Source organism: Triturus cristatus, chromosome 9, assembly GCF_964204655.1.
Source record: "Triturus cristatus chromosome 9, aTriCri1.1, whole genome shotgun sequence".
NCBI lineage: Eukaryota > Metazoa > Chordata > Amphibia > Caudata > Salamandridae > Triturus > Triturus cristatus.
This window is the reverse complement of record NC_140592.1, coordinates 384,088,287-384,100,583: the sequence shown is the minus strand read 5'-3', so window position 1 is coordinate 384,100,583 and position 12,297 is coordinate 384,088,287. Positions and strand designations below refer to the sequence as shown.

At 40.3% G+C, this 12,297-nt stretch overlaps 1 protein-coding gene across 2 annotated transcripts in view; it reads left to right on the top strand.

The window, feature by feature from the left end:
- LOC146798005 (mitogen-activated protein kinase kinase kinase kinase 5-like) overlaps positions 1-12,297 on the top strand; it is a 581,883-nt gene that overhangs the window by 328,556 nt on the left and 241,030 nt on the right. The gene's annotated exons all lie outside the window — the stretch shown is intronic.

Sequence of the window (12,297 nt, the reverse complement as noted above, 5' to 3'; positions counted from 1 at the left end):
TCTCGTACTCTAGGTCAAACTCTGCTAAATAATGATTGCTTGTGCCAGCTCAAATTAAGCCATGCTAGGATTCCTGGATCAATTTGGCTGAAAACCTGCACAGTGATTTATACACATGTCCATGCAACAAAGGACTGCTCCATATCACAGGCTGGTGGTAAATATTGTGTCTCCACTAAACAAGTAGGGCATATAGGTGCAGTGCCCTCAACTGTTAGTCCTGTATTTAAAAGAGATATTCAGTACAAATAATATTGTGCCTCCTCTCTAATCTTTGAGAAAAAACACAAGAGAAGCTCTTATGAAACAGGCCTTTCAGATATGAAAGCTCAACCATAATCTATAGTGAGGTAACCACTTGTTATGAATGTAATAATCATAGTGATTGTACACAAAACATAGAAAACAACTGGCCTAAATACCATTTGCACTAGAGAGATTGTGACTCTGAAGTACTCCCTGTTGAACCTGGCTCGCTCTGCAGGGTCCCCCCCAAACGTTTTGCCTTTTACCCTCCAGTTTTTGCTGGATTCGTTTTTTGTTGGCCTTAGGACTCTGTGCACTTCCACTGCTAATCAGTGCTAAAATGCTTTCACTCACTCCCGTAAATATGGTTTAATTGACTAACTCCTGATTGGCATATTTAATTTACTTATAAGTCCCATTTAGAGTGGCAAACAGTATACCCAGGGCCTGTAAATTAAATGCTACTAGTGGACCTGCAACACTTATTGTGCTGCCCACTTAAGTAGTCCCTTAAAACATGTCCCAGGCCTGCCATTGCAGCCTGGATGCAGTTTTGAACTGCCTAGTCGACTTGGCAGTACAACCCTCTTGCCAAGCCTTAAACTCTTCTTTTATTGTATATTAGTCACCCCTAAGGAAGGCCCTATGTCGCCTATAGGGCAGAGTGCAGTGCAATTAAATAATTGGACACGTACTATTTAGTCTTTTAAATCCTGGCAGTGAAAAACACCTACATTTGTTTTTCACTATTGTGAGGCTAACCACTTCCATAGGATAACATTGGGTTCATTTATTACATTTGATAAGTGATACATTTCAATCGGGAGCTGGTAGGAATGTGGAGCTTGGAGTCCAAAGAATTGTAATTTAAAACACTTTTTAATGGCAAAGTTGGATTTTAGGTCACAATTCTGATGATGCCACTTTTAGAAAGTTTGCATTTTCTTGTCCTAACCATTTGATGACTGCAGCCTACATTCTGGTTCACATGTCTAGGTGTAGTTGGCAGTTGGCAGTTGGCTTTTGTGTATTGCTCCCAGACAATAACACAAAGGAGGTATAGGTGTTGGTAGGATGGACCATCTCTGACTTGATGAGGTGAAGGATCTGTCACCTACCACACTTGCACATCACAAAGTACAAGTTATTAAATTTAATTAGCTGTCATTTTAATTAGCTGTCATTTCTAATTGGTAGCAGGTAGCTGTGTTGTGTTTGGTGTCTTTGGAATTGTAATGAAAAAGCCTATTTAACTGTAATGTTGGGATTTTGATTACAATTTTGAAAATGCCACTTTAGAAATTTGGCATTTTCCTCCCCTTAGCCCTTTTGTGCTTGCAGTCTGGCTTTGGTCACATGATTGTACGTAGCTGACAGTTAGACTTTGTGAATTCCTCTGAGACAATCACACAGTAGAGGGATTGGGTGCGCCTGAATGGGTCATCTGCTGGCAGGATGGGAGCTGGCAGAGCTGAGCACAGCCCCACTTGCAATTGAATAGGGTGTGCTCTGCCTTCACACAAAAGACCTATCACCTCCACATTGTCACTGCAGCGAGCTTGGAACCAGTGGAGGGGATTCAGGTAATGCCATGCACTTCAAAGACACTGTCTAGAAACTTCTCCCACCTTCTAGAAGGAGGACACCAGGGTATACAAATAAGACCTCAGACACCAACTCTTCAGTTCACTCCTGGACCTGTGGAAGGACTCTCAGAGAACTACCTGCTGTGCACTCTGCAAGACTGTTTTTCTGTACCTGGAAGGACTGATTTGCTGCCTGAAGCCTTCCTTGAACCCCAGGGCCAACCCTGCTGTTGAGCCCTGTATCTTCACATGAACCCAGGATTATCAGAGGGAAGCCAAGGGCTAGTGTTCTGGCTTCCTGCTCCAAGCCACAGGGACACTAAAGGCTCCCACCATTTTGAACCCACACCTGTACCCAGCCTTAGTGAGCCCTGAACCCCCAAGGTTTGTCCCACCAGTCCAGGCCCCTTGCTTGTGGTGCTACATGTGCCCAGATGGTCAAAGTCCAAAACTGAGGACTTAAACAATTCTTAGCCAAAAACTGCTCTGAGAATTAGGAGGAGATCGGGACCAACCTGATTGCCTATCCATCAAAGGTGCATCGCCAGTCAAATTCGCTGTTTTTCCCACTACATCCTTTTCTGCAGCAGCAAATCCTGTTCAGCTGTCCTTTGCCAAAGGGGTATCCAACCTCATGGAACTGTCTTCGGCTACAGCACTCTTCTTGGTCGCGCTGGAGATTTTCAACATCCAAAAAAGAAACCAAGTATGAACATAGAACTCTTCACCAAGGCTTTGACCCAAGGCTCCCCAACAAGGACGCTCCCTCCTAGAACATCGCCTGCAGACTTGCCCCACTGAAATTTACCTTCTCAGAAAATTTTTCTCAAAATTTCTTACAGTCCGAAAGTAACCACTAACCAGGCTCAATCCAGTTCTTGTATGCGAACAGTGATCCATTGAAGTTGCCATATTTTTCGATTTTAACCCAGTCTTGTTTGGCTAGCTGTCCCAGTTGGCACCTTGAGCCTTTAGGCTGTAGTTTTCATTAAAAACTTTACCAATTCATAACTCCGGTCCCACTGATTGGATATTTGTTGTTTTGGTGTCTAATAATTTATGACAATTTACTCTAGATTTCTAAATTGGTGTGAGATTTTTCTTGTGTTCTGTTTTCACTTTATTACTGTTTGTTTGCAGCATAAATACTTTACGCATAGCTTCTAAGTTAAGCCTGGCTGATTTTTGAGCCAAGCTACCCAGTGTTAAGCACATGTTAACTTAGTGACTTTTTGTGGCTCACCGTGCAAGGGATTAAGGCTGTTGCTTGACCAAGACTCACACCAAGGTCAACTAACAACTCAACTTCTCACAATCCCTTAGTCATGTTGAGCAGTTAAGTGAATTAAGTCAGCAATGCATCACAGTGTTGGAGGGCCAAATATCATTTTCCTTGCTGCCTGGCATGTAATACTCCACATTTGGAGGGTTCGCAGAGTCCACATTCACTAATGTCTTAATTAGTTCAAGATATCTTTCTAAATATCTGTCAACTATACCTGTCTCAATTTCAATATCTTGAGGTGTCTGTTGATATATGTACAAGAAAACTAGAATTGAGCTGGTTATTTCAGCCTCATATCTTCTAGGATTTGAACAGTTCTATACACATGAACACTGAAATATCATAAATCACTCATTTCACTTTTCCACTTTCCTTCCTGTGGCTTTAGAAGCCTCATTACTTTATCATTACTTTAGTGTTAACGTTGACCTTACTTTTACAACCGCTAGTGTTGTGACTCTAATTCCTCTGATGAATCGTCTGTGCCTTAGCAACTTACATGTGTTTCTGTCTAGTGCTAGAGCAGTGTCGTAAGCGCCCTTTAGTTCCACTCTTTAGGTCTTCTATGTGCTGACTGCATCTCACGGCCGGAACAAACAGAGAAGTTGGTGTACATAAAAATGTGTAGGATCATGCAACACAGCTCCTCCATCTTGTTGTACAACTGAATGTGGAGGAGAAAATGCCATGGTTCTCAGGGATCTGCAGAGCATGCCACCATAAAACAGGACACATATCTGTCATACAGGATTTCGGCCCAGCTCCCAGTACTATACACACTGGGACACTGCTATTTTAATGAAATATTGATACTGACTGGAAAGGTTTTGCAAAGATTCTTGCCTTGAGATTAGAAAATGAAATGTCCAAACTGCTTCACGTGGACCACACTGTTCTTATTACATATACGTTTTCTCTCATTGTAAAATCCATGTGTTTTTGTGATGGAATTTTAAAGGCTCCTTCTAGGAAACCCAGGAGCAACACTCACCTGAGATGCTAAAAGGGCATTTGATTGCATTGTCTTGGGGACCTTACAGGCAGGCTCTTCGCTGGCCTGCTACTGTCCCTAAATTCACAATTTTGGGCAAGCTTGTTTACACAGATGCCAAAGTTTGTGTTTTTGCAAATGGTCCTATTTCACCATTCATTTGTCTTAATATTTACATTGGAACATTGCCTCGTGAATATTAGAACAAGTCTGAAAATATAAGTGATTAAATCAATAAAAATGAAATTCTTCAGTATGTAGATGATATTATTATTTACATGGCAACCCGAGGGTTTCCTACAGTCATTCTTTACTGAGGTCAATGCGTTCTGTTCTGTTTTGAGCACAATTAATACAGTTATCGAAAAGTCATAGTTGCTTCTAATAATCTATGTATGCAGAATGATGATTACTAATTTCAAAGTGTACTTCCACTGAAAATTACAAATTCGCTGGAACAAATAATTCTGCAGGAAGGTTGACTTAAACCTCTCTTCTTTCCTCAGGTTCAAAGAACAACTCATAACTGTTCTAAGAAAACATTTTTAAAAAAGTAAAATAGAGTGTGGTTTAAATGTCCTCATCTTTAATCTTACCTTACTCTTTTTGACTGAGGCAGACTTGTTCAGGTTGGATCAAACAGAAAATAGAATTATATTTGATTGGACTTTAAAACGTGTTTCTAAGATATGTGCTTGGCCACAGTGCCAACATTAAAACATCTCCCTAATATGAATACAAGCAAAAGAGATTACTATTTTGAACATTTCTTGATGTATAATCTCTTTGAAGATGCCGAAAACGTACTATCATTAATAAAGACGGAGAGAGGAAGATGTGAATCAGTGCTATCCTTGGTTAATAAGCAATTCAGTTTCACCTTTTACTGAGCTGCAACAAACAATACTCTTCTGAAATCCTTTTCCCAATGCCTAATCATTTAATCAACTTGTATGTCTTGACCGGTCTCTAACTTACAGGGTGATACTCAAATTTGATAAGATCAGAAGGCATTTTGAGGTTGGGCCAATGCCCACCCAATGCCACATTTATATGTGTCATTGAAAACTTTCCCTAAAGAAAGAAAAGAAGCAACAGTTGGATTAGAAATAATGATGGTTCTCTCTTGGCAAGTAAATCAACAGAGTAACTTTATTGCCTCATGTGCACTATAACTTTGTTTACAAAGAATTATTAAGTCATATTAGAGTCTCTATGATAGGTGATGAAAAAGCCTTTGTTTTTCTCTTTCTGTACATGATCTGGCACATTCATTTGCACTAGAATTAGCAGTGAGTTTGCACAAGTTTTGGTTATTGATATGTCACTCCATTACAGACATATGAGGCATCTCTAGCTTGCTTTCTGTATATTGAGTCCTCCTGACCTCTTAGGTCATGATAGCTCAATGAAATTATTAGGTCTAATGTCTGTGGTTACAATACGGCATAATTGCCTCAGTTTGGAAGCGCTAATTCTGACCTCCCCTAACTTTATATCTTGATTACAATTCTACATGGTTGGCTATGACCAGAACATGACAAAATGAAGTGGAGCACGTCCTGAAGAATCGAGCTTATATTATTCTACTGTAAAAAAGTTTTTTAAATTAATAAACCTAATTAAAATAACAATAACTTCATTTAATTAAAATGAGTTCATGAATTATTATATCAAACAACATTTCTTGTAAAGCCTCACTAAAGGACGATCACCAACATTAAACTTCATATTAACCCACACAGACAACAATCAAAGTGGCCAAACGCAAAAGAAAACTATTGTTGAACTCCAGTCTGCAAGTAATCAAATCAAGCAAAAATGTACGTATTGTGTCCCAGTTCTATCTACTGAAACAGTTGATTAACAAGCTTTATTTTTTCTAACATACTCTAAAATACCACTCAAACAGTAAACATGATGGCAATTCCTGAAAGCCTCCCATTTAACTGAATAAGGGAACAACTTATGTTCTTATGCTGCTGTGAATAGTTTCCATGATTATTTAGCAACAAACACAAATTACTAATGATGAAAACCATGAACATTAAACCCACATTTAAAATCCACTTTTGTTTCCATCTACAAATGTATATATAAGAATGATTCAATAACTAAGGGCCTGATTATGACTTTGACGGTAAATTAACCGCCATAGCTTTACGGCGATGTGACCGCCCGCTTCCCTGGTGGTCCGACCGACTGATTAGGAAGTGAGCAAGAACACCGCCTCCAGACTACCGCTGATATCAGAACTCCTGTTGCTACAGCAGGAAAGGCAGAGGCGGTGATGAAGGCGGTGGCAGCATGTGTACCACAGTGCAAATTATGACCTGCCTTTCCGCCGGCCTTTTCTTGGCAGGGACACCGTCATGTGAGTTGGCAGAAAGACAATAAATTTGCCCTAAAATAGTTCCAAGTGCACCAGTGACATCACACAATGGCACATTCACCCATGTGCCATTGTGTGATGTCACTGGTGCACTTGGAAAGAGCTCCGATACCTTTAAGTGGGGTTCTCGCTAAACCAAACTGCAGGGGAAAAAAACACACAAAAAACAGACGCCCGATTGGCTGGGATCACGTTCTGGGTGTGTCCAGCAGTCTGCAGTGTGAGCGGCATAGGAATTACTCCTCTGCTATGGAACTTCTAGCCCCGGGGAAACTCGTACTTAGGCAGGCTGGGAGGCGGAATGCTTGGTAGAGTAGTCGGTCCTGCTGCAGTGGCAGGACGGCAGTAAGACTGCATAACTCATAATCGGGCCATCAATTCTCCAATTAACTTTTTACTGCTTCAGATAGCTTATGCATTATTGAAAGTTCCACATTTCCTGGTTAAGCAAAATGAATTGCCCATTCTGATGTGGGCAAGTATTCAACTGTTTTGCTTGCACGCATACAAACATAGAAACAGACACACACCTATAAATACACACACAAACAAATACATCTTCTCAACAAGCAACTTCCTTTCTGTACAAATGGTGTATTTTTCTAAATTGCCATATATGCTTTACAACCAAGCTTCAAACATATTTGTGTCACTATTGATTGTATGGTTTGTATGTGAACTGTGTGAATTATTCATAAAATGTTTGATTGTATTTAGAATTCAGATAGCGTAGGCAACAAAAAATGTTTCCAATCGCCTATCAAAATCAAAACTCTTCTTTGAAGTGCAATCCCCAGTTACTATACTAAAGTGTTAGGCTGTAGCTGTGGATTAAGAAGGAAACTTCATAAAGAGTAAACTGATAATGTTGCTTCATTCCAAAAATTCAACAATAATGAAAGGCCTCAACCGCTGTTGTCAAAAACTCTATGTTTTTCCATTTCTACTTAAAGACATTCGCTCTAATACTACACACCACACACTAAGGGCCATATGTAGGTAGCTAAATACCGGTCGGTAACGGCCGAAATTCAGTAAATATCCCGTTACCGACCGATATTTAGGCATTTGAGATGTAGGAGGCATGATTTAAGGATTAGGTAATTTACCGAATCGGTAATGGATCGGTAAAATACCGAATCGGTAAAATACAGATTCTGTAAATTACCGAATCCTTAAATCATATGTAGGGAGCACTCAAGTGAGTGTTTTCTTGTATTCAGGATTCGGTATTTACCACCAAATACAGGTTGGTGATAAATATCGAATACCTTTCAAAAATCTATTTCTTGCTGTTTTGACAGTGCCATGTGGCAGACATTCATGCCCTTAGGGCATGTATGTGCGCCACATGTGCACACATGCACGATTCAGGGGTGCAACAGGGTGTCAATGTGACACCCTGCCACCCTTGAATATGCTCCCCCTATTACCGATTCGGTATTTACCGAATTGGTAATGGTGAATGGCTTCCCATTGATTCCTATGGGCCTCCAGGCCCATAGGAATCAATGGGAAGGTATGCCTCATTACCGATTCGGTAAATACCGAATCAGTAATACCGAATCTTTCCGAATCGGTAAAATTTACCGATTTTTTACCTACATACTATTTACCGATTCTTAAATACGAATCGGTAAAATTCGGTATTTATGATTCGGTAAATAGTATGTTACCTACATATGGCCCTATATATCTGATTACCATCTTTTCCTGACACAGAGGACCATCACTAATCAGTCTGTAGTAATTGCCTCTGGAAAAATTAAATTTTGCCTGGATGACTGTTAAAAGACCCATGGTAATAATCATAGTCTGAATTTGTTTTCAGAAAACACCTGCATTCAGCTAAGCCCAGAATCCCTCTCGGTTCTGGCCCCTACTCTTTTGTCCAGCTTCTCTTTCCTGGCCATTTATCTGTTTTTTTCAGTTTGTTTTTTTAGAGTTGTATATAGTGCGAACTTGACCTAAAGGTATCAGAGCGCTTTACATGAGCACCAGTTACGTTGCAGATGGACACATTCATTTTTGTTGGGCATGGGGAGATTAAGTGATTTGCTCAGATAAAATAAAATCAGTTTTGTTTCTTCTGCAGTTTACTTTTGGACTGTATTTAATGCAACAAAAACGTATTGACTGTTAAAAAATTCTTTTTTTTTAATAGAAGTGAAGTCCGATTTTTAGGATGCCACCCAGAGTCAAAATTCTGTGTTGGAGCATGCTTCAAATACCTGACATGCACTATTCTATTACTAATAAATACTAATCCGGCATTAATTTTTGTATTTATAATGATTATTTAACCACTTTTCTAGAAACAGTCCTTACTGCAAACCATGTGAACTCCAAGCCCATCCTTCATAGATCAGCCATTCTACTTGACTTGTCACATCAGCAGAATTCTCAGGTGAACTCACTGGACTTGGACTTGAACTCACTTGGTTTATAACTTCTCATAGAAAAATCCACCACTAGGGCTACTGCTTTTGAGAGCTACAATGCGCCAGTCTGCCCTTGACCCCGTTGAGCCATCTAAGGCAACAGACCAGCTAATTGTAAGTGCCAGTTGTCCAATTGAGTTTAACAATAAACAGGTCGTCTTGGTGTCCACGGGAATGCTTCAGGGTGTCTAGTGCATCTTGGGAAATGCATAACGATTTCATTTGCAGGATTTCCCTTCAGGTTAGGGCAAACTGAAGGCCCCCCATAAAATGAGTCAACTCGAGGTGACTGACCAGCAAATTAATCCACCATGGCTAATCAAACACGTAGGCTCATGAATGCTCTTCCTTTTGACCTTAGAAACTGTTAGTCCTTGTTGGTCTTCTGCAAGAACTTAAAGACGTTGCTGTTTAGTGACTCTATTTGATCTCTTTTTCCTCTGATTTTCGTTCTTTTATCTCTGCTTAGCTGCAGCGGCCTCCACACTTTCAGCACCTGGAGACCCTGTTGGGTAGCTGTGCGCTTTATAAATGTAAATACAAATACAATTAACTTCTAATAATTTGATAATGTATTTAAAGATAGTAGCCTAAATATATATTTCTTTATTTACTCATATATATTTCCTAGTAAAACAAAAACACGTTTTCGATTTAACCACATTTGCCTATTATCATAAAACAAAACATTTCAAAAGTAATGCGTTTTTCCATCAGAGAGGTTCCTATTTCAATATATATGTTTGAACACTAATTCAGGTTACAGTTCTGATATTAACTCATTTTACATGTCTAGGCACTAAGCTCTACGATAATCTATACTTGTACATACTGAAGTAACTGTATAATAAAAGATGCTTCAGTAATATTGTACACTACGACTCTCTTTGCTTGCTATTAATGTTGATGTTTCCAGAGGTTTTACATATAAATTATTTTATTTTCCGGTATCTCTTTGCCAATGATAGTCTGTTTGGCTGCTGTTATTAAAATAATTTATCTTTACTCATGCTCAGAAATCCTTTGACATCTACTCTAATGATCCTTTCCATGTCCTCTTCTTCAATTCTCTGTAGATATAAAAAAAATATATATATATTTTTTACTATTAAATTCCTCCCTTATTTGAACCTGGAAATTATTTATCAGTAGGGGAATTTAATCTGCTCTTGTGCTGAACTGTCTACAGTTTCTATTGTTCACACCTATAGGAACAGTGCAAAGATTTTCGGTGCCAGGCACGAAAGTTTATAGCGCCTTCCATTCCCTCCTGGAAATAGAGCCATAATCGCATCTCTTAGCTGCAATGTAGTACTCTCTGCTGCCCCAAGGTGGTATGCCTGAAGGTGGCTCACATTCCTTATAGTCGCTCCAGACTTCTATATCGGTCCTCCTTTCTGCTTCTCTCCTTTTGACCACATCTATCAGAGTGCACACAGAATCTACAGGTCGATGATGGACATGCTAATATGTACATATTCAAGTGACATGGCATCGTCAACTAATCCCTGCTTTGTTCAACACATTCCCTTCTAATTTAATGTGTAAGCTTATTTGCATCATGTCACATCTGGTGTCCTCTGGGACCTTGTTCATGCTACAAATATAAAAATACTCAATATAGCGGGCAGTACCACAGCATCAGACATGAGGCAAAAGCAAACAGGTAGGAGACAGATAGGGAGAGAATTGAGGAAGGAGGAAAGATATATGGCAAGCTCGAAGGGGCAAATAGAGTACTCGCAATGCAAGCAGGTTAGAGTGAAGGAGGTCCAGGGAAAGATGGGCAGGCAGCAAATAGAAGAAGGTGCACATGGACAGAGAGTCGGCACTTAACTGGACCCCAGTGGGAGCGAAGACAATCATAACGGCTATTCTTTCGTAAATCTTTTCACAGAGCTGGGAAACACACTAAAGCACTCTGACTGCACGCTGCATTGTTGTGCTGCAATAGCAGTGTGGCGTCTAAAGAATGCGCTGACCTTGGAGCACTGAATTTAATTTGATGCAAAAATTGAAATGAAGTTGCACTTACCACATTGCCTTTATTTATATCCAGTTCATTTCTCTATCTTATTGCCATTTCTGTACATAAGCGATATAAACATCGGCCTAGAGCGCCCCCAGACGGTTCACAACAGAGGCAACACTAACATATAGCCTTGCATTCTCTGGAAGCAAGTCTTGAATAATGCACACAAAAATAAGGAGTGAAAAGATCCAAATAATATAACAAGCCTGGGGCACGAAAATATCCTGAGGAGGGGTCGTATGTCAAAATATTGTTTCAAGGATATCATTGTACAACAATATCATGGCCAAAATGTCAAGGAAAGAATATCAAGAAGGGTGGTGCATTTAGTTGAGTATAGATTTACTGTTTTTAGCTCCACTTCTACGTACCTTGATCATATTTAGATTTATATCATCAATATGCATAGATGTAGAGTTAAGCAATAAAAACCTATACTATATAAACGTATCTTGTCAACATTTGGTCCTCAATATTTTACCCACGACATTATGGTAGAATGATATCCTTGAAACCATATTCTGGTGGCTTAGCTTGAGAAGGCACTGCTTAGTCCCATATTTACAAAGGTTTCTGTTTACGTATTAGAATTGTCTAAACGCCTTAGAGCCTTATTACGTGATTGGTGGTACGGGAGCGGGCGGTTCACCACGCCCTGTTCCCGCACCACCAAACCTGAATGCTGGAGGCCAGATTATAAAATAAATTGTTGTCCGGTGGGTGGGCAGAAAGCGGTCACGCGGTGGTGCAGCATAAATGCTCAATGAGCCTTTAATACTGCTCAAATACGGGACCACCACAGCGCGTTCCAGCAGGGCATGGACTGTAAAGTCCATGCCATACTAGAACAGGGAGGTGCAACATGTGCTCCCCTGTATGCACCTACCTGCATGGGGCAAGGATGGCCCTGTAGGGCCCCCTTTGTTTTCCAAATTCTTGCTTTTACATGGCGGTGCTGACCACCATGTAAGGCTGGCGGTCGGGCAACTCAAAATATGCATGGCGGTGCCACAGCAGCACCACCAGCATATTCTGAGCCTCTGACCGCCGCAACCCCACCAGGGGCCGCGCTTCTCTGTAGGTTGCGGTGGTAACATGGTGATCTGGCCACCAAACTTATAATACGGCGGTTGGATCGGTAGTGTAGCAGTGGCTTGACCGCCGCGCCTCTGCGAGTCTGGCAGTCCATGGACTGCCAGACTCGTAATAAGGCCCTAAGATTGAAATTTAACAACACTTAGAGATATTTGTATGTGTGATTTCTTGCCTACTGGATAAAGGAAGTCTTGTTTTTACAATAATGCCTCTTGTGAATTCGGCATGT